Raw genomic sequence first — 26514 nt, 5'->3', positions numbered from 1 at the left:
CCATTTTTGGAAAAAGGGGGTTTTGTCTTAGCTGCTGGCTAATGAAATGTGAAAGTTTCTGAGAAGCTGTCTTTTCAGTTTAACCTGGGGTTAATTAAATTAATATTCCCCTTTGCAGTTAAGTGAACTTTTTCTTCACACTTCGCTTTTCCTGCTGCCTGAATCCACCCTGGACTCCTTAGAATGGGGGAAGGCTGTTTACTGCCAGAGCAGAAGCCCCATATTAAGTGGGAGGTCATGTGGCAGTGGTGTTGATAGCTGGTAATTAAGGACATGCAAACTTTCCTGTACCACTGACAGAGGGAAGATACAAACTTCTGCTATTCTTTTTAATACTGTTTTTGGGGACTACCAGCAGACCTGAATTGTTTTTCCTAGAGAAAGAAATTTGGCATTTAAATAAGGCTGCATTTCTTCCTAGGAAGTAAGTACAGGAAATGCTTTTGTGATTAAATGGACACTGGCCATCCAGGATAAGTACTGGGGTGACCAGACAAATAAGCAGTGATGCCTTGCAGCCGAAAACCACACTGCGACATCAAATGTTTCTTTCATCAAACAAACAGCAAGGAGCTCTCTAGGCTGTGATCCCTAAACTTGAAAATGTCTTTTGTGGTTTGACTGACAAATCAAATTTTAGGAAACAACTAAAATGTTATCTTAGGTATCCATGAACATTTCAGTCTAGGGCAAAGAAGTAACAGTTCCTTCCAAAATAGAGGTCTGTTTCATGATCTTCCTTCACCCTCATCATATCTCTCCCTTTTTTGGTGTATAGTGGAAGTTAATGTAATCACATCAGATATTTAATGTGAACAATGAGTTCTAAATGTATAAATACCGCTGATGCACTTGGAAATTGGTGGCACAGCAATTAAGCAACTCATCAGAGAGGAAGTCATCTGATTTGGAAACCTACCCATTGTGAGTTCTACGAGGTGTATCAGAAAGCTGATTTTACCATCTGTTGTCAAATGTAATCTGGAATGAGTGTTGCCGGAAAGTTAGCTTGCTGATCCAATAAATATATGACTTCTTATTCCTCTTCAGAAATGGGGAACTTGACAAGTTTTGTTCCTACCTTTGGTGTTTATTCTGTAGAGTTAGTGTAGGAGATAGTCTGTCAGAAATTTTAGATTGGGATCATCGAGTTCTGATCTCTTCTGTTGTTTTTTCAAGTGGGAATCTGGCTTGCCAGTGTCATTTGCTATGTTCTGACAGTTAGTTGAAGGAATCCAATGGCCAAGAGTTAGAATTTAGAAACAACCCGTCTGAATGCTGCTTTCACCACTATGATACCTGAAAAGACCTTCCCCTTTTCTAAAACCTTACAAGTAAGAACAATATACGAAGAAATAGTCTAGAAACCAATGTGAGTGTCTTACTAGGAAAAGCAAAGTAGGATCTTTGACAATCCTTTCAAAACAAGATTTAGAAATAAACCATATTTTCCAGTTTCAATTTTCATAAGTAGAATTTAAAAAATTAATACATTTTGTCTTGTCACCTAGTGCTAGCATAAATTATAATGGGCAAAACCAAAGTTTTTGATGTAAGTTTTATCTTTGTAAGCAGGCTATATACCATAATCATGGCCCACATGGAACACATAGGCAGCCAGTTTTCAGCTACTTGAGCCTTGGAGAGGATGAGAAGGAAGGCCTGCCTGTTCTGCTTTTTGAAAAGGTTTGAAACAGACACAAGAGCACTTGAGAGAGGCCACCTTCTCATTCTTATGGCCACACTTTAAAAAAAAGGGTTAACAGAACTGCCAAATACCATGGTCAGCTCAACTCTTGGTTAGTAGAAAATGATCTGAGTGGGCCTGTATATGTTAGAAGAGCTCAGATAGAAAGGCACCGTAAACAGCATGAAAGCAGTTAAAAAAAAGTTAAGATCCCCATGTTATTGGGTGACTAACTGCATGGACATTTGGGGGTTGACTTTTGTTGTGATTATTCTAGTCGTGGGCTTTGGAGAAGCAGAGGAATGCTTTTCAGTTGTGTGAATGTTAAGTCTATGGATTTGGAATTTATCACTGAAATCACTCATTCAAAGTATGACTTCATAATAGGGTCGTCTCCTCCTAGGTTGTCTTTTCCTTTTTTACATGCAATTTAAAAAAAAATAGGATAGGATGAATTTAACATGTATGATGTGACCTGGGAACTTTATTTATAGAGAACTTACATACTGTAATTGGGGAGAATTTTGTCTTCGACTTCCATTCAGTGGAGCAAACTGGTGGTTTTATAAAATTAACATTATAGTATGTTATATAACGTGTTATATAAAATAATATAAAAGTATGTTTAACTGTGAAAAAGTGAAGACTTGGAGTTATCAGCAACCTTTATATGCAATAAGGAAAACTGAAGTTAGACCCCGAAGTGCTATCTTTCCCTAGCATCTTCCTTACTATGTTTCCTTTGTGTACATGTTTAGATTGATATTGTAAAGCTAGCCATGTTTTCCTGCCTTTGCTGATATTTAACACATTTTTCTCAAAGCTTTTTGTTGTTGTTGTTGTTTTTTTTACAAAACTCAAAATAAAAAGATTAACTGGCTGAACTAATCTTGTTCTGTATTTTGAAAGTATTGTCTGTTAGTAGAAGGGTGTAGTATGGAAACTATTCCTCTCTAGCTTCATTTAGACCAGGAGTTAACAAATTACAGCCAGCCTGGATCAAATCTGGCCCACTGTCTGTTGTGTAAAGTTTTATTGGCATACAATATGCACATTCATTTTCATATTGTCTGTAACTGCTTTCATGGAGAACTGAGTTGTGACAGAAGTAAGCAACTATTTGCTTATAAAGCCTGAACTATTTACTGTATGGCTCTTAACAGAAAGTTTTTTTTACCAACCTCTGATTTGGAGGCTTGAAAAACTTTACTTTTAAAATGTGACAACAGGTTTTTGAGATTTTAAAAAATGTTTCTTTGGGTTAAAAGAACCACTTTAAACTTGATTTCTGATTGTCACTTTTCCAAGCCTGCAACTATCTTTTTTTTTTTTTTTTTTTTTTTTTTTTGTATTTTTCTGAAGCTGGAAACGGGGAGAGACAGTCAGACAGACTCCCGCATGCGCCCAACCGGGATCCACCCGGCACGCCCACCAAAGGGCGATGCTCTGCCCCTCTGGGGCGTCACTTCTGCCGTGACCAGAGCCACTCTAGCGCCTGGGGCAGAGGCCAAGGAGCCATCCCCAGCGCCCAGGCCATCTTTGCTCCAATGGAACCTTGGCTGCGGGAGGGGAAGAGAGAGACAGAGAAGAAGGGGGGGGTGGAGAAGCAAATGGGTGCTTCTCCTATGTGCCCTGGCCGGGAATTGAACCCAGGTCCCCCGCACGCCAGGCCGACGCTCTACCGCTAAAGCCAACCAGCCAGGGCCTCTTTTTTTTTTTTTTTTTTTTTGCATTTTTTCTGAAGCTGGAAACGGAGAGACAGTCAGACAGACTCCCGCATGCGCCTGACCGGGATCCACCCGGCACGCCCACCAGGGGGTGACACTCTGCCCACCAGGGGGCGATGCTCTGCCCACCAGGGGGCGATGCTCTGCCCATCCTGGGCGTTGCCATGTTGCGACCAGAGCCACTTTAGCGCCTGAGGCAGAGGCCACAGAGCCATCCCCAGCACCCAGGCCATCTTTGCTCCAATGGAGCCTTGGCTGCGGGAGGGGAAAAGAGAGACAGAGAGGAAGGCGCTGTGGAGGGGTGGAGAAGCAAATGGGCGCTTCTCCTGTGTGCCCTGGCCGGGAATCGAACCCGGGTCCTCCGCACAATTAATTTTTTTAAATATTTATTTTTTTAAGATTTTATTTATTCATTATAGAGAGGGGGGAGAGAGAGAGAGAGAGAGAGAGAGAGAGAGAGAGAGAGAGAGAAGGGGGAGGAGCAAGAAGCATCTACTCCCATATGTGCCTTGACCAGGCAAGCCCAGGGTTTTGAAACGGCAACCTCAGCATTTCCAGGTTGACGCTTTATCCACTGCGCCACCACAGGTCAGGCACCTGCAAGTATCTTTAATAGGTTTTGGATAATTGCTAAGCATCTTGAACCCAATATACAGTTCTCTTTATAGTCTTCGTATTCCTCTGTATGCAGACTAGCTTTTCCCAGAACCATGCAACTGAACTGTATCATAAAATCCGAAGCTTCTTAGCCAAACAAAACAAAACAAATCCTGTCATTAGCACGACTCCACTTCTTTAATAGTGTAATTACAAAAACACCAGATAGAACAATTTAAAAGCAAAAATTTGTTTCTGTTCATTAGGGTTCTCCCAACCTACAAAGAGAAAATACTTTTTACAGAATCAGTTCAGGGGCGGGGGTGAGGGGAGCTATTTGAAAAAGAGCTGGATGAGTCAGGTTTAAAACAACGTCACCCAGAACTTTTATTTAATATTAAGTAATGTAATCAAGATACACAGGACTCTACTTCGCCCTTATTCACATTGATGTTTTTTATCCAGACACCTGCTGATGGGAAATGGTACCAAGTCACGTCTCTTCCTTGTTGTGAGGACGCCTTCTTGAAATGGCTCCAGTTGAGGCAGGTTCAGACTGGGAACTAAAAGCTCTTCTTATTTTATTGCCATAATTATCCACATCGTGCTGTCACTTCCTTACTGGAAACTTTGTTTCAGCCAATGTGTCAGTCATTATTTTAAGCTCATGATATTCCTGCTCTGCAGAATTGCACAGCAGTTGGTACCAAATCAAGTCCCAGACTCTGACAAGGTGACAGATAGATTGCCTCTACAGCGCGGCTTCTCCAGTGCCAGGGCAATATTCTGAGTGCCCCAATTCATGAAGACTGACCTGGAAGGAAAGGAACAAAGGATGTCTGAACTTCAGAACACAGAAATCCAGAAACAGAAAGCCTGTTGAACTCTGACGATATAAGGCCTCTTATATATGAAACCTTTAATCTTATCTAAGCTGCATTATCCAAAGCTGGAAATCCACACTGAACCAGTATCTATAATTTATGCTGTATGAAGAAAGATCAGGAATAAATGTGACCCAAGAAGTTTTTGGTGAGAATAAAGACAGGAAAAAGATGAGGGTACCTTTGCCAGTATGACTATGCTTTCTGCAGCTGCTGCTGTGGGATACATGTTGAAGAGAATATAACTTTCTGAGACCAGCTGGGTAGAGTAGGGGAAAGAAGTGGGATTGAAGCTGTACCTTTAGGCCCCAACCATGTAACCAGGTACCCTTTGCTTGTGTACTGGTTCACATGTGCAAAATAAATCCCACCAACAATTGGCTATTAAGCACAACTGAGGCTGTATATAAGCAATGAGTCCAGTTTCCTCTGACCTTTTTTTGCTCTTTCATTAAAATGCATTGCTTGCGTGACTATGGGAGCAGAAGAGAGCGGGATGACTCTGGGAATATTTGTGCTGGTTCTGCTATCACTTTCTTGTAATCCTTCCTCTGATCCTGGCTGTGTGCCAAATGTGCCATTATTTTCTAACGTGGTGAAAGTGTTCATTACCTTAATAGAACTGAAGCAGAGTTTGGGAAAGAAGCACTTTCAACATGATTAAAAAGGTGCAAGCAAAGAATCACATTATACATTTAAGGAAAGCTAATTTCACAGAGACCTATGAAACATTAGTGTTCTATTAGTAAAGGTTATTTATATAAAAAGGTTATTTACATAAAATTTCAGTATAATTTAGTTTAATAAAAACCAATTTCCAGATGGGCTAACTCTGGTTCCAGATAAGATAGAGTAAATGCATTTATCCTTACTCCTCCTACAAAGTGTAACTGAAATCCCCAAGCACAATATATCTATAAAAGAAAGATAAGACTCTGAAGGGTGGGGAAAAAAGAAGGTAGACTGACTAGAGACCTTAAGCAATGACGAAAAACTCATTGCTGTCAGTTCCCTGGGTTTCCTTTTTGCCTTCTTTATATCCTGGAATGGGTGCTAAAGAAGCCAGTAGGTCAGAAATACCAATGGTAAAAGATTAAAAAAAAAAACCTCAAGAAAAGCCTGTTATCTCTAGTTGAAAGGCAGGGAAAGAGCCAGTCTAGAAAGACAGAAACCAAGTACCAGAAAAATGATTCCTCCTCTCAGCAGAGGCCAAGTGGGAACCCAGACTTCTGGACTACCATCCCCACCTAGCAGTAACCAGGTGATGTACCCCTTCTCCCACCAGTGCAGTGTCAGTGGAGGCCTGATAAAATAGAAGATTTAAGTAAAATTCAGAGATTGTAACATATATTCAAATGTGCAATATGCCATGAAAAAATTACGTTAAACCAAGAAACAGGGAAATTTCAACTTGAATGAGAAAACACAACTGACAGATGCTGACTAAGCCACTTTCATAAAACTGCTCAATTAGCAATTACGACATTTAAAACAAACAAAAAGAATTTCTTAGCAAATATTTTAAAAGAACCAAATGGAAATTTTAGGAATGTAAAACTTTACAACTGTAAAATAACAAAATTTAAAAAGTTCTCTGGATGAGCTCAATGGCAGAATAGAGATGGCAGAGTTCAGAATTCGGGAATCTAAAATTAGAACTACAAAAATTACCCAATCTGAACAACAGAGAGAAAATGAGTGAAAAAAAGATAAACAGAGCCTCCGAGACTTGTGGTACTACAATAAATGATCTATTGCTTGTTTTATCAGAGTTCCAGAAAAAGAGGGAAAACAGACTGAGGATATAAAGTACTTGAATAAATATGGCTGAAAAATCCCCAAATTTGGAAAAACAATAAACACACAGGTTCAAGAAGCTCAATGAACTCCAAACAAAAATGCAAAGAAATCTACACCAGCATATGGCTTTCATTAAAACATACTGCTGTTACTGTACAGGAGCTGTCTCACAAACTTTGATACAATGTTACTTATGGAAGTGATTTGAATGTCAGTGGATTTCATATCAAACCACCAAAGGAAGTGGCACAAAAATTTTCAACTGCTGAAGGAATATAACTGTCACCTCAAACTTATATGTTCTATGATATCCTTCAGGAATGAAGGTGAAATAAAAGACATGCTCAAGAATAGATACAAGACGGTGGTGGAGTAGGTGGAAGTTATACTCACCTCCTCCCAGGACCGAACTGGAAGTACAACTAAAATACAGAACAATCAACCTGAATAACAAACTGAAGACTAATTTAACGAATTCTTATAATGAAGAATTTACAAAAGAAGCCACATTGAGACTGGTAGGAAAGGCGAAGGCACAAAAAGGGTTGACCCAACACATGGGCAGAGGCTGACAATCTGAAGGGATATCTCAGCTGCAAAGGTCCCTCTTGAGGAGTGCAGGGTCTCAACCCCATGCCAGACTCCCCAGCCCAGAGCATCAGAGCTGGAAAGAAGTACCCACATTATATCAGGCTGTGAAAATCAGAGGGGATTCTGACTGCCAGGGAGAGGTGGGAGTTTGCTAGAAACCCAGTCACCCTCTTAAAAGTTTAGCAAAACAAATTTCATTAACAGCCACTTACCCTGAGCTTTGAAAGAAGGAGAACAGAGTGAACAAGAGTCATGTGAAGAAAGACTGGGTTTTATGGGTCTAGGGAGAGAGCTAAGTGCTAGTGTCCCTGTGCTGAGTCACTCTCCTACACTGCAGGCGCCTTTCTTGAGTAACTCACTCTCCCTCATTTGGCATCAGCCTGGGGCTATGCAATAGCTCCACACTCTCAACTCCCTGTCTCCTTGCCCTGCAGAGTTCACGACCTGTGGAGGTGTCAGCTGCATGGGCCCCAGGGGTAGAGGTCTGGGTGGACTCAAAGGGTGTCAATGATTGAGTTATGTGGCTCTGAGGCAGGGGACATTCCTTTTACCTTCCCCTAAGCCTGATAGGTACCTTCCCCTCAGGAGATATCCACTAGCCCCAACCTCCTGATTCCTGGCAGCCCTGCCCTGCCCTGCCAAGCTCAGACTGTCCAGGAGGTGTGAGAAGAATCTGGGCGCTGTGTGGCTCTACAGCGGGGACCATTCGTCTCTGCACTCCCAGTACACCTGACTGGTGCAGATGACTCTCTGAGACCCTGCCCCACAATGAAGGTAAATGGGCACTAGGTGAGTGGGAGCAAGCCTTGGTATACTCTGAGACTTTTGCTGAGTGGCATCATATCCAGGACCGACACCAAGTTTGAATCTATATCAGTCTGGTGAACACTACTCACACCTACCTGATGATTCACTGAGAACCTACTTCACATAACTCACATACCAACTGAGGCTTTTTAGATAACTGAGCCTAACAAGTAACCAGTGGGCAGAGGCAGATCCAGGGCACATTGGCCTCTTGCTGACCTATCTCCAGGGGCTTGGTGCTGGTGGAAGCTGACTATGATGCAGAGCTTAGCCCTTCTCACATACACTCTCAGACCCAGCAGAGGCATCCACAAACTTTGGGTCCATTTGTAGCTTTAAAAAGATTGCCCAGGGCCAGTCACAAGCAGCATCTGACATTGACTTGCACCAGAGTCATTGTCAACAGTCCCCAGAATAAACATATGCAGTAATGAGCCTCAGACACCATAATAGTAGGATCGAATTAGTTCCATAAGTGGCACATTTTAAGGGAGATATTGGCAGGCACCAGACCCTGCGGAGCCAAATTCCATTTATATGGTCAGCAACCACATAGCAGATTGGACAATGGGGTTGAGGGTCGATCCTCACAGCCAGCCAGCCTGAGGGTCAACACCACACAGGGATAAGCTGACAGCAATCAAGACTCAATTATAACAGGCAGGTTTACATAACATACACAAGGAATATTTCTGGAGCACCCAGCTCAAGTGATCAAGGAGACTGTGACACTAGGTTCCATAGGACACCTACTACACAAGGCCACCCTACCAAGACTGGGAGACAGCTCTTGATCAGGCAGTGGCACAATGGATGGAGCATCAGCCTGGTATGCTGGGGACCCAGGTTAAAACTTTAAGGTTGCTAGCTTGAGCGTGGGGCTCACTAGCTTAAGCACAGGGTTGCTGGCTTGAGCGTGGGATCATAGACATCACCCCATGGTCACTGGCTTGAGCCCAAAGTTGCTGACTTGAGCCCAAGATCACTGACTTGAGCAAGGAGTCACTGGCTCGGCTGGACACCCCCCCCCCCCCGGTCAAAGCACGTATGAGAAAGCAATCAATGAACAACTAAGGTGTCTCAACTATGAGTTGATGCTTCCCATCTCTCTCCGTCTCGTCTGTGTCTCCCTTGTTAAAAATAAATACTGGGAGACATAGCAGATCTACCTAGTACACAGAAACGGAGAAAAAAGCCAAAATAGGGGGAGAAACATGCCCCAAACCAAAAACAGAAAAAATCTCCAGAAAAAGAACTAAATCTACCAGATATACATTTAAAAATAATGGTTATAAGTATATTCAAGGAGAGAACATAGCTAGATAGATAGCTAGATAGCATTAAAAAACACAAAGATAGTATAAAAAAAGAACTGGTCAGAAATGAATAATACAATATCTAAAATGAAGAATATACTAGGAGAATTAAACAGTGAGTTAGATGAAGCAGAGAATAGAATCAGTGATTAAGAAGACAGGGAAGCAGAAAACACAAAATTGGAACAGCCAAAAGGAAAAAATAAAGAGGACAGTTGGGACCTTCAGACAACATGATCTGCATCATAGGGGTACCAGGAGAGAAGAGACAGCAAGGATTTGTGAACTTATTTGACTATATAATGACTTAAAGCTTCCCTAACCTGGTGAAAGAAACATACAAGTACAGGAATAACAGAGAGTTCCAAACAAAATGGACCTAAAGAGGCCCACACCAAGACACATCATAATTAAAATGGCAAAGGTTTCTGAATATCACCTCCTATTTGGTTGGCTATCTTTTTGTTGTGCTGGTTTCTTTTGCTATGCAGAATCTTTGTAGTACTAAGTATAGTCCCATTCATTTATTTTTGCCTTTACTTCCCTTGCCTTTGGGGTCAAATTCATTAAAAGTTATCTATGGCCAAGGTCCATAAGTTTACTAATATTTCCTTTCCTGTAATTTATTGTTTCAGATCTTATATTTAGGTCTTTGATCCATTTTGAATTAATTTTTGTACATGGGGACAGAATGTAGTTTAGTTTCACTCTTTTGCATGTGGCTTTCCAATTTTCCCAGCACCATTTATAGAAGAGGCTTTATTTTCTCCAATGTGTTCCATTATATTGAATTTATAAATTAAAAAATTAAAAAAATAAAATGGTAAAAGTTAAAGGCAAAGAGAGATCTTTTAAAAGCAGCAAGATAAAAACAGTGACTTACAATGGAGCTCCCATAAGACTGTCAGCTGACTTCTTAACAGAAACATTACAGGCCTGAACAGATTGGCATGAAATATCTAAAGTGATGCAAAGCAAAGACCTACAACCAAGAGAATTTTAGCCAGCAGAGCTATCTTTCAAAATTGAAGGAGACATAAAGAACTTCCCAAGGAAGAAAAAACTGAAAGAGTTCATTATCACCAAACCAGAATTAGAAGAAAATTTAAAGGGTCTTCTTTAGAAGAAGAAAGAAAGTAAAAGAACAGCAATTATAAAAAATAAAATAGCAATAAATACATACCTATTACTAATCACTCTTAATATAAATTATTTAATGTTCCAATTAAAAAACATAGGATACTTGAATGCATAAGAAAAAAAGCTCTCTATATATTCTATCTAGAAGAGAACCACCTCAGAATGAAAGTAAAAAGGTAGAAAAAGGTATTTTTTTTGTAAATGGAAATGAAAAACAGCAGGAGTAGCAATACTTTTATTATGCAAAACAGTCTTTAAAACAAAGGGTACAATTAAAGAGACAGAAGGACACCACATAATGATAAAGGGATCAATCCAAGAAGAGGAAATAACCCTTGTAAACATTTATGCATCCAACACAGGAGCACCTAAATATGTGAAGCAAGCCTTGATGAACATAAAGAAAGAGACTGACAGTAATATAGAGTATTAGATTTTAACACCCAATTGACATTAATGGATAAGATCTTCTAGACCAGTGGTTCTCAACCTTTCTAATGCCGTGACCCCGCAATACAGTTCCTCATGTTGCAGTGACCCCAAACCAAAAAATAATTTTGGTGGCTACTTCATAACAGTAATTTTGCTACAGTTATGATTCGGAATGTAAATACCTGATATGCATTATGTATTTTACGATGGCTTTAGGCGACCCCACCGGGGTCGCGACCCACAGGTTGAGAACCACTGTTCTAGACAGAAGAGCACCAAAACAGCAGCCTTAAATGACAGAATAGATCAAATAGATTTAATTGATATCTAAAGAGTATTTCACCAAAAAAGCAGCAGAATATATACTCTTTTTAAGTGCAAATGGAATAATTTTCTAGGACAGACCACATGTTAGGACAAAAAATGTCTCAATGTCTTTGAATATATGTACCCTGATTTATTGATGTCACCTCATTAACATTAATAAAAATTTATTTAAAAAAAAAAGAAAAAAAATGTCTCAATGAATATAAGATTGAAATCATATCAAGCCTCATCTCTGACCACAGTGGTATGAAACTAGAAATTAATCATAAGAAACAAACTGAAAAACATGGATACTAAATGACATTAATAACAATGAGTGGTTTAAGTGGAAGAAATCAAAAGATACCTTGAAACAAATGAAAATGAGAACACAACAACCCAAAATCTATGAGACACAGTGAAAGCAGTCCTAAGTGGGAGATTTATGGCATTACATGCTTAGCATCTCAAAGAGCAAGGAAAACCTCAAATAAACAATCTAACTTTACACTTAAAGAAACTAGAAAAAGCACAACAAACAAAGCCCAAAGTGAGTAGAAGAAAGGGAATAATAAACAGGGCAGCAAGTCCCAGAGGGAAAAGGAGGGATGGAAGAAAGGGGAGGAGGGCTACGAGGGGGAAATGGAAAGAGGCTTTGCATGAGGCATGGGGGGTATGAGGTAGAGGGTTGAAGGTATTATATTGAGTGGATACTTGAAACCATGTTAACACAATACATTAAAAATTTTTTAAACAAAAATGAATTAAAAATAAAAAAGAAAGGGAATAATAAAGAACAGAGCAGAAATAAATGAAATGAGATCTAAAAAACAAGATGAAAGATCAATGAAACCAAGATCTGGTTCTTTTAAAAAAAAAAAGATTACTAAATCTTTAACCAGAATCACCAAGAGAAAAAGAGAGAGGACCCAATAAATAAAGTCAGAAATGAAAGAGAAATAACAACTGACACAAAAGAAATACAAAGTATTTTTTTTATTTTTCAATTTCAACAAAAAAAAATTTATTGATTTTAATTTGTGTGTTTATTACATAGGTTCTAGTGTTGCCCCAAATGCACTTTCCCTCCCCCGTATTCCCTTCAATATCCCCTTTGCCCCCCTCCCCATAGCGGCCTCCTCCCTTCCCTTCAGGTTTATCCCATCCTGTCATCCATCCCCTTTCCCTCTGGTCCCTTTGATCCCTCTTCTGTCTCAGTTCCGTTCCTCAGTTCACTTTGTTCATTGGATTCCTCAAATGAGTGAGGTCATATGATATTTTTCTTTTTCTGCCTGGCTTATTTCACTTAACATAATAGCTGCTGGTGGGAATGCAGACTGGTGAAGCCACTGTGGAAAACAGTATGGAGATTCCTCAAAAAATTAAAAATAGAATTTGCCTACTGACCCAGCCATCCAACTTTTAGGAATATATCCCAAGAACACCATATCACTGATTCAAAAGGAGAAATGCACCCTCATGTTTATGGCAGCATTGTTCACAATAGTGAAGATTTGGAAACAGCCCAAGTGTCCGTCAGTGGACGAGTGGATTAAGAAGCTATGGTACATATATACAATGGAATACTATGGGGCCATGAAAAAGAAGGAAATCTTGCCTTTTGCAACAACATGGATGGACCTGGAAACTATTATGTTAAGAAATACAAAGTATTATAAGAAAATATTTTGAACAACTATATGCCAACCAACTGGAAACCTGGACTAAAGATATCAATTCTTAGAAATATAGTGTCCCAAAAGTGAATCAAGAAGAAACAGAAAATCTGAACAGACCAATTACAACAAATGAAATTGAAGCCATAATAAAAAAAACTTCCAACAAAAAGATCCTACACCAGATGGGTGCACTGGTGAATTTTACCAAATATTCAAAAACTAACACCTATCCTTCTTAAAGTATTCCAAAAAATTCAAGAGGAGGAAAGACTCCTGAGCTGATTTTACAAGGCTAGCATTATACTAATTCCAAAACCAGATATGGAAATGACAAAGAAAGATAATGATAAGCCAATATTACTGATAAACACAGATACAAAAATCCTGAAGAAAATATTAGCTAACCAGATTCAGCTATACATTAAAAACATCATACACCATCATCAAGTGGGATTTAGTCTGGGGATGTAAGTTTGGTACTATATCCACAAATTGAATAAGTTAATACATTACATAAACAAATTGCAAGATAAAAATCATATAATTATATCAATAGATGCAGAAAAAGCATTTGACAAAATCCAGCACTCACTTATGAAAAAAACTCAGCAAAATGGGAACAGAGAGAACATCTCTCAACATAATAAAGACCATATATGACAAACCCATAGCCAACATCATAATCAATGGGCAAAAACCAAAAGCAGTTTGCTTAAGATCAGGAACAAGATAGGGATGTCCATTTTTACCACTCTTATTCAACATAGTTCTGGAAGTCCTAGCCACAGCAATCAGACAAGAAGAAATAAAAGGCATCCAAATTAGAAAGGAAAAAGTAAAACTGTCATCATTTGCAGATGATGTGATACTGTATATAGATAGGCTTAAAGATTCCACCAAAAAAACTATTAGAATTGATAAATTCAGTAAGATAGCATGATACTAAGTAAATATCCAGAAATCAGTCGCATTTTATACACTAATAAATGATCAGAAAGGGAAAGAAACAAAGAAAACAATCCTATTTAAATTTCATCAAAGAAAATAAAATACCCAGAAATAAATTTAACCAAGATGGTTAAAGACCTGTACTATACTTGAAAAATTATAAGACACTGACGAAAGAAATTGAAGAAAATACAAATAAATTAAAATATATATTGTAATCATGGTTAGGAAGAATTAACATTATTGAAATTTACATACCACACAAAGCAATCTATAGATTCAATACAATTCTTATCAAAATATCAATAGTGTATTTCACTGAACTAAGAAATAATCCGCCTGACCAAGCAGTGGTACAGTAGATAGAGCATCGGACTGAGATGCAGAGGACCCAGGTTTGAAACCCTGAGGTCGCCAGCTTGAGCATGGGCTCACCAGCTTAGGCATGAGGTTGCTGGCTTCAGTGTGGGATCATAGATATGACCCCAAGGTCACTGGCTTGAGCCCAAGGTTGCTGGCTTGAGCAAGGGGTCACTCACTCTGCCGTACCCCCCTCCCCATCAAGGCACATATGAGAAAGGTATGAAGCACAATGACCAACTAAGGTGCCACAATGAAGAATTGATGCTTCTCATTTCTCTCCCTTCCTGTCTGTCTGTCCCTGTCTGTCCCTCTCTCTCTGACTCCTTCTCTGTCTCTGTCAAAAAAAAAAAAAGGAAATAATCCAAAAAGTTATATGGAACCACGAAAGACCCTGAATAGCTATAGCAGTATGGATAAAAGAGAACAAATTTGGAGGAATCAGTGCTACATAGTATCAAACTATACTACAAGTCTTAATAATCAGAACATCATGGTACTGGCATAAAAGCAGACATATAAATCAATGGAACAGAATAGAGAGCCCAGTAATAACCCCATGACTAAATGGTCAATTAACATTTGATAAAAGAGTAAAGAATATACAATGGGGTAAAGACAGTCTATTCAATAAATGGTGTTGGGAAAATTGGACAGATATGTGCAAAAAAATGAAACAGAACATCTTACCTCATACACAAAAATAAACTCAAAATGCATTAAAGACTTACATGAAAGACTCAAAAACATAAAACTCCAAGAGGAAAACAGGCAGTAAAATCTTGGATATTTCTCTTGGTAATATTTTTTTCTGATATATTTTCTCAGGCAAGATTAAAATAAACAAATAGAACTAAATCAAACTAAAAATTTTTGCACAGCAAAGGAAACCATCAACAAAATGAAAAGGCAGCACACTGAATGGAAGAATACATTTACCAATAATACATCTGATTAAAGTGTAGAAAAGAACAGCTTGTAACATAAATAATTTTTGGCAAACTTACTTTCTCTAAAACAAAGGGACTTTTAGCAGAACTTACTTTTTCTGAAAGTAAGTTACTCCCTCTTGGCCTTGAGGCTGGTTTCCCAGACTGTGGCCTTGGCTAGCTTTGTGAAGTAGCAGGTGTTCTCAGAATGTTTCTCCCTGAACTAACCCTATAGATAAACATTGTAAGAAAGCTTGTTTCACTGCTTTTTTTTTACTGTTATGCTTTCTCTCCTCCCCATTCCTCAATCAGTATATGATTCTCCCTATAAAACCTAATTCCAAAATATGGTTGATGTCGCATTGATTTGAACGACTTAGGTTTCCATGTGGTCTGCATAGCTGGCTAATTAAAGACTCCTAATTTCTTAATTTGGCTAATTGATTGCGTGGCAAGACACCTTATCTCGCTGTTCTGATATAACACTGATAAGGGGTAAATATTCAAAATTTATAAAGAACTGAAACAACTCAACACCCCAAAAAAATCCAATTAAAAAATGAACAAAGGACTTGAATAAACTCATCTCCAAATAGAACATACAGATGGCCAATAGGCACACAAAAATATACTCAACATCATTAATCATCAGAAAAATGCAAATTAAAACCACAATGAGATATCACTTCACATCTGTTAGAATAGTCATCATCAATAAAACAACAAACAATAAGTGTTGGTGAGGATGTGGAGTAAAGGGGACAATAACACACTGTTGGTGGGAATGGTGACTGGTACAGCTACTCTGCAAAACAGTGTGGAGGTTCCTCAGAAAATTAAAAATGGAGAGAGACAAGATGGTGATGGAGTAGGCGGATGTACCAACTTCCACCTCCCAGAACCAAAGTGGATTACAAACTAATTTGAAGAACCATCATCTGGAAAAACCAACTTTGGACTAAACTAAGAGGACTCTTCAACCAAGAAACACTGAAGAAGCCACACTGAGACTGGTAGGAAAAGTGGAAACGCAGGGAGGGCTGCCCAGCTCCCCGGAGCAAACGGCAGCTGGGAGAGACTTGCGTGGCAGGAAGTGAGTTTAGTGGAGAGGAGAGGGTCCTGAGTCCCAAGAACAAAGTCCCAGCCTGCAGCCCCAGAGCCTAGAAGAGGCGTATGGATAGTATTTAGCTGGAAACAAGTTAGGATACTGTTTGTGAGAAAGAGACTGAATTCTCAGACCCAGGATTCTTCTTAAAGGGACCGCGCAGAACACCTCTCTCACAACCACTCACCTGGGGCTCTGGGGAACAGGGAGAGAGGAGAGGATCAGAGTAGCAGGTAGAGAGTGTAATCTAGGAGGCACAGGGAGAAACACTTTGAGAGACAGCCAACCTAACCTCTGGGACAAGTCACTCCCCAAATCTGAAGCAAATATTTCCCCAGGAAACAGCAATACCAGCAAAGGGAAGCAGAACACCAGCCAAACAAGCTCTCCCGCAGCACTCAGAGCAGAGTTGCTTAGAAGGAGGGAGCTTTTGGGACAACAATAGTGAGTGTTAGGGTCTGAGCTGCAGCGCACCCACCCACATGGCTGAGGGCTCACCCGAGGGCAGGCGGCAGCGGGATGCAGAAGTGCGGTTCTGTTGGCAAGGGTGGAAGCCGGCTGGCCACCACTGAGGCCCAGGTGTGAGCTCATGATAATTTCAATAGATACAGAAAAAGCACTTGATAAAATCCAGCACCCATTCATGATCAAAACTCTCAGCCAAGTGGGAATACAGGGAACATACCTCAACATGATAAAGGCTATCTATGACAAACCCACAGCCAACCTCATACTCAATGGGCAAAATTAAAAGCAATCCCCTTAAGATCAAGAACAAGGGAGGGGTGCCCCCATTCACCGCTCTTATTCAACATAGATCTGGAAGTCCTAGCCACAGCAATCAGGCAAGAAAAAGAAATAAAAGGCATCCAAATTGGAAAAGAAGAAGTAAAACTATCATTATCTGCAGATGATATGATATTGTATATAGAAAACCCTAAAATCTCAGTGAAAAAACTACTAGACCTGATAAATGCATTCAGCAACGTGGCAGGATATAAAATTAATACTCAGAAATCAGAGGCATTTTTATACACTAACAATGAACTGTCAGAAAGAGAAATTAAGGAAACAATCCCCTTTACCATTGCAACCAAAAAAATCAAGTACCTAAGAATAAATTTAACCAGGGAGATTAAAGATTTGTACTTGGAAAATTATAAAACATTGATAAAAGAAATCAGGGAAGATACAAACAAGTGGAAGCATATACCATGCTCATGGTTAGGAAGAATAAACATCATTAAAATGTCTATATTACCCAAAGCAATTTATAAATTCAATGCAATACCAATTACAATACCAATGACTTACTTCAAAGATATAGAAGACATATTTCAAAAATTTATATGGGACCAAAAGTGAACACGAATAGCCTCAGCAATCTTGATTTTTTATTGTATTTATTTTTAATGGGGTGACATCAGTAAATCAAGTACATATATTCAAAGATAATATGTCCAGGTTATCTTAAAGTTCAATTATGTTGCATACCCATCACCCAAAGTCAGATTGTCCTGTCACCCTCTATCTAGTTCTCTTTGTGCCCCTCCCCCTCCCCCTTCCCTCTCCCTCTCCCCCCTCCCCCCGTAACCACCACACTCTTATCAATGTCTCTACCACCTCACACCTGTTAGACTAGCTATTATTAACAAGACAGGTAATAGCAAATGTTGGAGAGGTTGTGGAGAAAAAGGAACCCTCATCCACTGTTGGTGGGAATGTAAAGTAGTACAACCATTATGGAAGAAAGTATGGTGGTTCCTCAAAAAACTGAAAATAGAACTACCTTATGACCCAGCAATCCCTCTACTGGGTATATACCCCAAAAACTCAGAAACATTGACTTGTAAAGACACATGCAGCCCCATGTTCATTGCAGCATTGTTCACAGTGGCCAGGACATGGAAACAACCAAAAAGCCCATCAATAGATGACTGGATAAAGAAGATGTGGCACATATACACTATGGAATACTACTCAGCCATAAGAAATGATGACATCGGATCATTTATAGCAAAATGGTGGGATCTTGACAACATTATACGGAGTGAAATAAGTAAATCAGAAAAAACCAGGAACTGCATTTTTCCATACGTAGATGGGACATAAAAGTGAGATCAGCAATCTTGAAAAGGAAGAATAAAGTGGGAGGTATTACACTTCTGGATATCAAGTTATATTATAAGGCCATTGTACTGAAATAGCCTGGTACCAGCATAAGAACAGGCATATAGATCAATGGAACAGAACTGAGAACCTAGAAATAAACCCACACTTTTATGGACAACTGATATTTGACAAAGGAGGTAAGAGCATACATTGGAGTCAAGACAGCCTCTTCAACAAATGGTGTTGGGAAAATTGGACAGCTACCTGTAAAAATATGAAACTAGACCACCAACTTACACCATTCACAAAAATCAACTCAAAATGGATAAAAGACTTAAATGTAAGCCGTGAAACCATAAGCATCTTAGAAGAAAACATAGGCAGTAAGCTCTCTGACATTTCTCGCAGCTATATATTTGCTGATTTGTCTCCACAGGCAAGTGAAATAAAAGACAGGATAAACAAATGGGACTTTATCAAACTAAAAAGCCTCTGCACAGCTAAAGACAATAAGAACAGAATAAAAAGACAAACTACACAATGGGAGAATATATTTGACAATGCGTCTGATAAGGGGTTAATAACCAAAATTTATAAAGAACTTGTAAAACTTAATACCAGGAAGACAAACAATCCAACTCAAAAATGGGCAAAAGAAATGAATAGACACTTCTCCAAAAAGGACATACAGATGGCCAATAGGCATATAAAAAAAAGCTCAACACCACTAATCATTAGAGAAATGCAAATTAAAACCACAATGAGATATCATCTCACACCGGTTAGAATGGCACTCATCAACAAAACAACAGAGACTAAGTACAGGCGAGGATGTGGAGAAAAGGGAACCCTCCTGTATTGCTGGTGGGAATGCAGACTGGTGCAGCCACTGTGGAAAACAGTATGGAGATTCCTCAAAAAATTAAAAATTGAACTGCCTTTTGACCCAGCTATACCACTGTTAGGAATATACCCCAAGAACACCATAGCACTGTTTGAAAAGAAGAAATGCACCCCTGTGTTTATGGCAGCATTGTTCACAATAGTGAAGATCTGGAAACAGCCCAAGTGTCCGTCAGTGGACGAGTGGATTAAAAAGCGTTGGTACATATATACTATGGAATACTATTCAGCCATAAGAAATAATGACATCGGATCATTTACAACATGGATGTACCTTGATAATATTATACTGAGCGAAATAAGTAAATCAGAAAAAACTAAGAACTATATGATTCCATACATAGGTGGGATATAAAAATGAGACTCAGAGACTTGGACAAGAGTGTGGGGGTTACAGGGAGGGGGGGAGGAGAGGGAGGGGGTTGGGCGAGGGGAAGGGTGCAAAGAAAACCAGTTAGAAGGTGAAGTAAGACAATTGGACTTTGGGTGATGGGAATATAGCATAATCAAATGTCAAAATAACCTATAGATGTTTTCTCTGAACATATGTACCCTGATATATCTATGTCATCCATTAAAATTAATTTAAAAATTATAAATGGAACTGCCTTATGACCCAGCAATTCTACTTATGGGTATATATTTTAAGAAACTGAAAACACTAATTCTAAATAATATATGCATTCTTATGTTCATTGCAGCATTATTTTACTATAGTCAATCTATGGAAGCAACTCAAGTACCCATAAAGAGATGAACTGATAAACAAGCAATGGTATAGATAGAATGAAATATTACTTGGGCATAAAAAATAATGAAATCTTACCATTTGTGACTTTAAGGATGGACCTTGAGAGTATTATGCTAAGTGAAATAAGTCAAGTAGAGGAAGATAAATACCACATAATTTCACTTACATGTGGAAGAACAATATAAACAAACATAACAGAAACAGACTCATAGATACAGAGAACAGACTGATGGTTGCCTGGGAGTATGGGGTTAGGGTATCAGTGTAAATGGTTGTAGTAATATATTATAGTAATAAAATATACATAAATATAAAAAATATGGAAGATATATAAAAGTAATTAAGATATAATATTAAAAAATATTAAATAAAGTTATACCATCTGGATAGGAATTAATATAGTGTGTACAGATGTGATAACCAGACTCTGACTTTCTAGCAGGGCCCACTTAGTGTGTGTGTGAAGTTATACATAGATAAGAAGTGGCTTGATGTCATAATTATGTAAATTAACATAATCAAGAAGCTTCTCTAGGAACATCTTAAAAGTAGCTTGATGTGACATTTCAGTAGATTAACATAAAAAGGGCTCCCTTCGAGGAACTCCCAAAAAGGTGGTTTGAGGTGATAATCCTGTAGATTGACACCTGTTAGAAGGCTTTGGCCAGAAAAGGTACGAAAGCTGAGGGGCCCCCTGCTGAAGTAGTTGCCCAGACTCCCAAATGAACGTGGACTGTCTTCATGCTGCTCTGAGCTCTGACCAAAGACAGCCAAAAGGAGCATGCTGATGGGGCCCCCTTAAGCTGTACCCAGGCAAGCCAAAAGGATTTGTGAGTAATAAATTGCCTGTGATTCTTGCAAATAATTTTGTGTGTCGGTTTCATGTCTTTCCTCCAGTAGGTTTTAGTGTCGGCACTGTTAAGTAGAATCCTTATAGCTGCCTCAGGAGTAGCCTCAAAGAGGCTGCCAGCTTTGCTGTTAAGCAGCAGGAATGTCCCACTGCATGGGGAAGTCAAATCAGGGGCGCTTGATTGACTTAGAGCTTGGGCTCTACTGGAACAAAGGTGAAGGGATTGAGAAATACAGATTGGTAGTTACAAAACAGTCATGGGGATATCAAGTACAGCATAAGAAACATAGTGAATAATATTGTAATAACTATATATGGCACCAGTGGGGTACCGGAAATATCAGGGGGAACACTTGGTAAAGTATATGATTGTCTGACCACTGTGCTGTACACCTGAAACTAATATAAAATAATGATAAATATAACTGTAAATGAAAAAAATAAAATATAAACATGTAAAAAAATATGCTCAGATGGCAGAAAACTAAGAGAATGTATTGCTAATAGAACTGCTGTAAAAGAACTGCTAAAAGACATTCTCCAACAGAAAGGAAATGATAAAAAAAGGAATCTTGAAGCATCACAAATAAAGAACAAGAAGAATGATAAAATAGAAAACTTAATAGACTAGTTTATTAATATTAAAAATTATGTTTGTCATAGACCTTGGCTGTATAGAGCAATTTATAAATTTGACCCCAAAGGTAAGTGAAGTAAAGGCAAAAATAAATGAATGGGACTATATCAAACAAAAAAGCTTCTGCACAGCAAAAAATAAAACAAAACAAAAAAACTCACAACAACAAAAAAAACAGGCAGCCAAGCAAATGGGAGATGGTATTTGCAAACAACAGCTCCGATAAAGGGTTTATATCCAAAATATATAAAGAACTCACAAAGCTCAGCAACAAACAAGCAAAGGATCCCATTAAAAAATGAGGAGAGGCCTAACCAGGCAGTGGTGCAGTGGATAGAGCGTTGGACTGGGACTTGGAGGACCCAGGTTTGAGACCCGGAGGTTGCCAGCTTGAGCGCGGGCTCATCTGGTTTGAGCAAAGCTCAACAGCTTGGACCCAAGGTTACTGGCTTGAGCAAAGGGTTACTCGGTCTGCTGAAGGCCCACGGTCAAGGCACATATGAGAAAGCAATCAATGAACAACTAAGGTGTCGCAATAAAAAACTGATGATTGATGCTTCTCATCTCTCTCTGTTCCTATCTGTCTGTCCCTATCTATCCCTCTCTCTCTGTCTCTGTAAAAATAAAAACAATGAGGAGAGGACTTGAACAGACAATTCTCCCAAGAAGGCATACAAATGGCCAACAGATATATGAAAAGATGCTCATCTTCACTAGCTATTTGAGAAATGCAAATCAAAGCTACAATGAGATACCACCTCACACCTGTTAGATTGGCTATTATCCACAAGACAGGTAATAACAAGTGTTGGAGATGCTGTGGAGAAAAGGAATCCTCATTCACTGTTGGTGGGAATGCAAATTGGTACAACCATTATGGAAGAAAGTATGGTGGTTCCTCAAAAAATTAAGAATAGAGCTGCCATATGACCCAGCAATCCCTCTACTCAGTATCTACCCCAAAACTCAAAAACATTGGCACGTAAAGACACATGCACCCCCATGTTTATCACAGCATTATTCAAAGTGGCCAAGATATGGTAACAACCAAAGTATTCTTCTATAGAGGATTGGATAAAGAAGATATGGTATATCCATACAATGAATACTAGTCAGCCATAAGAAATTACTTATTACCATTTACGACAAAATGGATGTCCCCTGAGAGCATTATACTGAGTGAAATAAGTAAATCAGAAAAAGCTGAGAACTGTATGATTTCACACATAGGTGGGATATAAAACTGAGACTCATGGCTATAGATAAAAAATGAAGTGGTTACCAGGGATGGAGGATGGGAGAGGGGGTTTGGGGGTAAGGGAGTAAAGAAGGACAAAATAAGGTGACAGAAAATGATTTGATTTTGGGTGATGGGTATACAGCATAATCAACAGTTCAAATGTATAGAAATGTTCATTTGAAACCTATGTACTTTTATTGATCAATGTCATCCTGTTAATTTTCTAAATAAAAATAAAAAAAATAACTCAAAATGAGGCACAAAATTAAATGATGGCATAGATAAGCTTATTCTAAAGTTTATAAGGAAAAACAAAATAAAAAAATATAAAATTTTTGCCCTGGCCCTGCCCAGGTCGCTCAGTTGCTTGAAGCATCATCCCCATATGCCAAGGTTATGGGTTGGTTCCCTTGTGAGAGCACATACAAGAATCAGCCAATGAATGCACAAATCAATGTTTCTCTCTCTCTAAAATCAATTAATATATTTTTTTAATTATAAAACTTTTACATAAAATGGGTGGGATGGGGCGGGTTATGTGAGTATAAGTGGGGTAGCACAAGAGAGCCTCTTTGTGCTGACAGGACAGTTCTGTATCTTGATTGTGGTGTTTGTGTTTACACATGTCTGTATGTAATAAAATTAAAAAGGTCTATGCACACAAATATACTTAAAATGAATGCATGTAAAAACTGCTGAAAACTGAATAAGGTCTGTGAATTGTCAATGTCAACTTCCTAGTGTTGATATTGATCTATTGAATACATGTAATGTTACCTTTGGATGAAGCTTGATGAAGCGTCCACTGGACTTCTCTGGACTGTTTTTTGCAACTTCCTATGAATGTAAAACTATTTTAAAATGAAACATTTTACTCTGTCACTGTTGTTTTAAAGACCTAGACACAGCTTAGCAGTAACTCAGGATGGTTTTTTATCAATGACTAACCAGATGCTAAATGCTACCTGGTCAGATCCCTACATTCCCAAACATTTATGGAGTTGCTACCAGTCCAACCTCTGGACCCATAAGCACTCTTTAAATTCTTTTATTAAAAATCTTCTTTAAAAAAATTTTTTTTACCACTACCTGGAAAGCTGCTTTCCACTCCAAGTTCAATATACATATACTTTTTAAATCAAATCACTGTCAGTACAAGGTGGGAGGAGAGGACAGATAGAAGTTCTGAAAAGTCTATTACTGCCTCTGGGATATTTGAAGAACTGTTTTGATGTTCTTCTAATCCTGGTTGGGCAGCCCGCAGTGGACAGGCAGCAATCTACCAAGGTCCTTTCTTTCTTTGCAATAGAAACGAGTTCCCATTCTCTGGTTTTGGTCTCTAGTTCCTGAATGTCACTGAACCAGAAAAAGGATGTTCATATACCTTCCAGTTTTGATTTATATCTCAATGGAGCCTATAGCTCCCAAGTAGACTCTAAAAATCAAAACAAAACAAAAACAAACAAAAAAAACTATCAGCAATTTTCCTATCATTTTCAATGTTTCTGTTGTGTTTAAAATATAAACATGTCCATGGATCCTTAGCATAGTGTTCTCCAAAATTCTTAAGACCCCGGTGTTTTAGACATAGGGTCAAAAATTAAATTCATTCCAGACCCCTCTCTTCTTAGTACGGTAGGAGCATATTCAGTTGGAACTATGAAATAGTCAACTTTGGGTGCATATTTAAAAACTGAACATTCTGTTGAGGGGAATACAGGGGGGGGATGTATTCGGGGAGACACTATATTATGTAAACACAATAAATTAAATTAAAAAAAACACACAAAAAATAATGAACATTCAAGTTTATCAGCCAGTTACAGTGACCAAATAGCTAGCCTTGCCCTTTCTTCCAGCTACTAGATGTTTGACAATGAAGAATTAAATGTTAAGCTACTAAATTTCTTGGTTAAAATTATTTCCATTTACACAAAGTTTGGGGAGAATAAAATGTTTGTGTAAGGCTAGGAGCCCCTGCCGTGGCCATGCAGGTTCTCATTGAATTCGGGCAGACAGTAAAAGAATTATAGGCCGTTCCGTTTTAGTCTTGTAATGGCCGATGAGCAAACAGGCAGGGCTCTCAAGCCCCTCAGCATTCCCGACTCACCCAGACTCACAGGTCCCCACCAGCCTCAGCACCTCCAGCCTAACAGGCTGGGCTGAAACCTCAGCGCTTCCAAAGCCCCTGAGCGCTCTCTCTCTTCTCTCTCTCTCTCTCTCTCTCTCCACTCTCCAGCAAAACAGGCTGGGGGAATAAAAACCCTTCTCCAGCAAACAATGGCCCCTCCCAAGCAGGAAGGCAATTCGCAATTTGCAATCTGCCGCCCTGAGGGCAAGCACCGCAGCCTTCCATAGACTGTACACACATGGCGCTGCCCCAACACCAGTGAGCAAACCTAAAAACACTTATTACAAACTTGTTTGCCCAACCGTTTGCTATTGCCTGAACCGCCTGAAATGAGTGTAGACCCTTCTGGTCATTCCTAAGTCAAAAGTATTTGAGACCTATCTTGTATAATAATAAAAACCAGGTAATTTAAGAACTGTCTTGGTGCAATTAATTTCCAGATTTATAGAGATTTTGTTAAATAGGAGAAGGATCTCAAGGTCTGGGCAGTTCTAAATATTTCTTACTAAATGTTACACGGTAGCACAGTATTTTGCAGATGCAGCAGTAATCGGGATGAACTGACAGGAATTCAGTGGGATGAAAGTAACCAACTGCAAAGAAGAATCAACATATAATTGACCAAATAGTGTATATCACCAATGGCTAAGCGTCTCTTCAGAGATATGAACCTCTTGGATATGAGCTATGGATATGAACCTCTTGTCCCCTTTACTTACTGCAAGTAAATAAAACTACCTTGCACAACCATGTTTCATTTTTTAATAGAGTACCCCAAGTGGTGAACGCCTTGAGTTCCGTAACAATTTCTGTATATCACTTTTTTGTGAAGCATGTATAAAAGGGTTTTTAAATATGTGGCATTGAAATGTGAAGTCATTCCTTAATATTAAATTCACATATTTCCTTGCACTTTTACAAAATGGATTGTTTCTTTAAAGATTCAAAGTTATACTTCAATGAGTTGGGTTAATTTTATCTTCTTTGCTACAGTTCCCCTGAGTTATTTTAATGACCAACTTGGCCCTAGACGCAGCTGGTTGACCTACAAAGTGAAACTTCTTTCTGGGTTAAGGAAGCTGGACTGCCTTTGCATGTAGTAGGCTGTGCTGAGCCTTCCATGTTACAGTAGAACAAGTCAGGAAGACACACTCTAAGCATTTTAATCATATTTTTTTTCAGCTAGGATGGGGGAGGAGGAAGAATGAACTTCCTGCTTGCTTTGAAGTTTGAGAACAGAGAATTTAACCATAAGAGCTTGCAGCTCTGCCTCTCCTCTCTCGGTGGCCTTCCTGTGCCCTTTCAAGTCAGGTACTGAGTCCTGGGCCTCTCAAGTGAATCTGGGAACTAGCATGGGCATCTCACTTCCCTCCTTGAACTGTCCTTGTAGATTTTTACGTGTCCTTTGCTGGGTAAACAAATGTTTTTTAAGTTTGCTCACCTGTATTGGGGTAGCGCCATGTGTGTACCATATAGTCTAAAGGTGCTTGCCCTCAGGGGGACAGATTGCAGTTTGCAGACTGCCTTCCTGCTTGGGAGGGGAGATTGTTTGCTATTGTTAGCTGGAGAAGGGTTTTTTCCC

The 26514-nt window shown here is 39.0% G+C and overlaps 1 protein-coding gene across 2 annotated transcripts in view; it reads right to left on the bottom strand.

Moving 5' to 3' along the window:
• The window catches only part of CHST7 (carbohydrate sulfotransferase 7), an 84226-nt gene that overhangs the window by 46540 nt on the left and 11172 nt on the right, over positions 1 to 26514 (bottom strand). The window contains exon 2 of one of the 2 annotated variants that reach the window (XM_066250378.1): positions 4201 to 4825. The exons of the other annotated variant lie outside the window; for it this stretch is intronic. The gene's annotated coding sequence lies outside the window, so the exon portion shown is untranslated. Of the gene's footprint in view, positions 1 to 4200; positions 4826 to 26514 lie in introns of those variants that run through there. 2 annotated transcript variants of the gene reach the window in all.

The sequence above is a fragment of the Saccopteryx bilineata genome, chromosome X (assembly GCF_036850765.1).
Source record: "Saccopteryx bilineata isolate mSacBil1 chromosome X, mSacBil1_pri_phased_curated, whole genome shotgun sequence".
NCBI classification, from domain to species: domain Eukaryota; kingdom Metazoa; phylum Chordata; class Mammalia; order Chiroptera; family Emballonuridae; genus Saccopteryx; species Saccopteryx bilineata.
This window is presented reverse-complemented; position numbering and strand designations above follow the sequence as displayed.